The following is a 2,500-nucleotide window of genomic DNA, read 5'->3' as shown; positions in this document are numbered from 1 at the left end:
TATTGTGCCTTAACCTAACCCGTATTGTGCCTTAACCTAACCCGTATTGTGCCTTAACCTAACCCGTATTGTGCCTTAACCTAACCCGTATTGTGCCTTAACCTAACCCGTATTGTGCCTTAACCTAACCCGTATTGCGCCTTAACCTAACCCGTATTGCGCCTTAACCTAACCCGTATTGCGCCTTAACCTAACCCGTATTGCGCCTTAACCTAACCCGTATTGCGCCTTAACCTAACCTATATTGCGCCTTAACCTAACCTATATTGCGCCTTAACGTAACCCGCGTTGCGCCTTAACGTAACCCGCGTTGCGCCTTAACGTAACCCGCGTTGCGCCTTAACCTAACCCGCGTTGCGCCTTAACCTAACCCGCGTTGCGCCTTAACCTAACCCGCGTTGCGCCTTAACCTAACCCGCGTTGCGCCTTAACCTAACCCGCGTTGCGCCTTAACCCAACCCGCGTTGCGCCTTAACCCAACCCGCGTTGCGCCTTAACCCAACCCGCGTTGGGCCTTAACCCAACACGCGTTGGGCCTTAACCCAACACGCGTTGGGCCTTAACCCAACACACGTTGGGCCTTAACCCAACACACGTTGGGCCTTAACCCAACACACGTTGGGCCTTAACCCAACACACGTTGGGCCTTAACCCAACACACGTTGGGCCTTAACCCAACACACGTTGGGCCTTAACCCAACACACGTTGGGCCTTAACCCAACACACGTTGGGCCTTAACCCAACACACGTTGGGCCTTAACCCAACACACGTTGGGCCTTAACCCAACACACGTTGGGCCTTAACCCAACACACGTTGGGCCTTAACCCAACACACGTTGGGCCTTAACCCAACACACGTTGGGCCTTAACCCAACACACGTTGGGCCTTAACCCAACACACGTTGGGCCTTAACCCAACACACGTTGGGCCTTAACCCAACACACGTTGGGCCTTAACCCAACACACGTTGGGCCTTAACCCAACACACGTTGGGCCTTAACCCAACACACGTTGGGCCTTAACCCAACACACGTTGGGCCTTAACCTGCTCTGTAATTGTCATACGACGCGTTAAATTAGTGTAGTGTTGCCTAACTGCAACCCCCGCAATATAGTTTGCTACCCGCACTGCCCGGTCCCCAGAGTATCGCTTCATGTTAAACACCTTGCAGCTATACACTGTAATGCGGATGGCAGCAGGACGTACATGCTCAATGCCCTTCGCAGTTGTTCATTGGCATTCGCATGGCGAAGCACAGCCTACGTTGTGGTACGGCTTGTGTCAACTGTCCGCTGATGTTGTACGTCCAAATCACACACTGTACTGCACATTGGTCCTCATGTACTGAATGATACATCGTGGTACATGTGTGACCGTACCACGACTGCGCCAACAACGGCGAACCATACGGTCCAAATATTGTGCACTCAGCTACGTGTCGTCTCCCTATAAGAGCTGGATTGCAGTATGGTATGCCGTGGATGGCGATCAGCATGAGCCGTCTGTTGATGTAGTGGCGCGTGTTGTCAGACGTAGTCGTCTCTTCTCACTCACCGTGATAGCATGGTGCACTGCGTTCCACATCTGCGACATGCGACAGAGGCCGGTTGACAGTCGTTCGCGCAATGGACATCGCATACGTACGGGGGCCACCTTCCACGTGTTCGCGAAGCGTGCACATGTTGTTGCGTGTATGTGGGCAGACATAGTGTGTCGTGACACCTGACACAGGCATGCAACAATCGTTGAATTTGCAAATGGCGATGGACGTCTACGTTTGCTGGTGACGTTACGCAAATGAACAACTGGTAAACCGTTGTGGTGCGGTTGTTCTCGCTAGAGGTGAATCAGTGATGGCGACGATCGGTTGAGCTACCAACCGGTTGTTTCAGCGATACCCACCATGCCCACGAACGTGAATGGCATGTGGGTGTGAAGCGATACGCGGCGGTGGCTGGGTGGGACCGTCCCCGGCCGGTGAGGGGGGGCCTCCCGGCGTGCTGGCCGCGCGGTGCGTGGGCGCACGCGCTACAGCCGGCTGGTGGGGGCGGCCAGTGGCAGGCGCGCCGGCCGACGGAGGCGGCAGGCGGCGCAGCTGCGCGCCGGCGCACCCTGCACGCGGCGCCGTGCGGCCAAAGTAGGTCCTCGCGGGCCCGGTGCGAAGCGCGGTGGACATCTGCAGTGTGCTGGTCCGATTGAGGACTGTGTGCGCTGAGGATGCGCCGCCGCCCGGCGCTCGGCGCCGCGACGCCGTCTGCTGCTCGGTCGCCTCTGCGGTTCTCGCAGGTGGTTTGTATCGCAGCTGTGCGGACGTGTTGGCGCGTTCGCTTCGGCACCCAAGTGGGGCTTTTGTCCTTCTGTGGCGCTGGCGTTGGAGCTGCCGGCCACCGTAGGTGGCGCGTGTTGTCTCCCGCCGGCAATGCCACGACAGCACGCTCCCGGGCCTCTGTCGGCAGCGGCAAGCTCAGTTGGGAGCACGGGTGGTCGCACCTAAAG

The sequence above is a fragment of the Schistocerca americana genome, unplaced genomic scaffold (assembly GCF_021461395.2).
Source record: "Schistocerca americana isolate TAMUIC-IGC-003095 unplaced genomic scaffold, iqSchAmer2.1 HiC_scaffold_464, whole genome shotgun sequence".
In the NCBI taxonomy this organism is placed as follows: Eukaryota; Metazoa; Arthropoda; class Insecta; order Orthoptera; family Acrididae; genus Schistocerca; species Schistocerca americana.
This window is presented reverse-complemented; position numbering follows the sequence as displayed.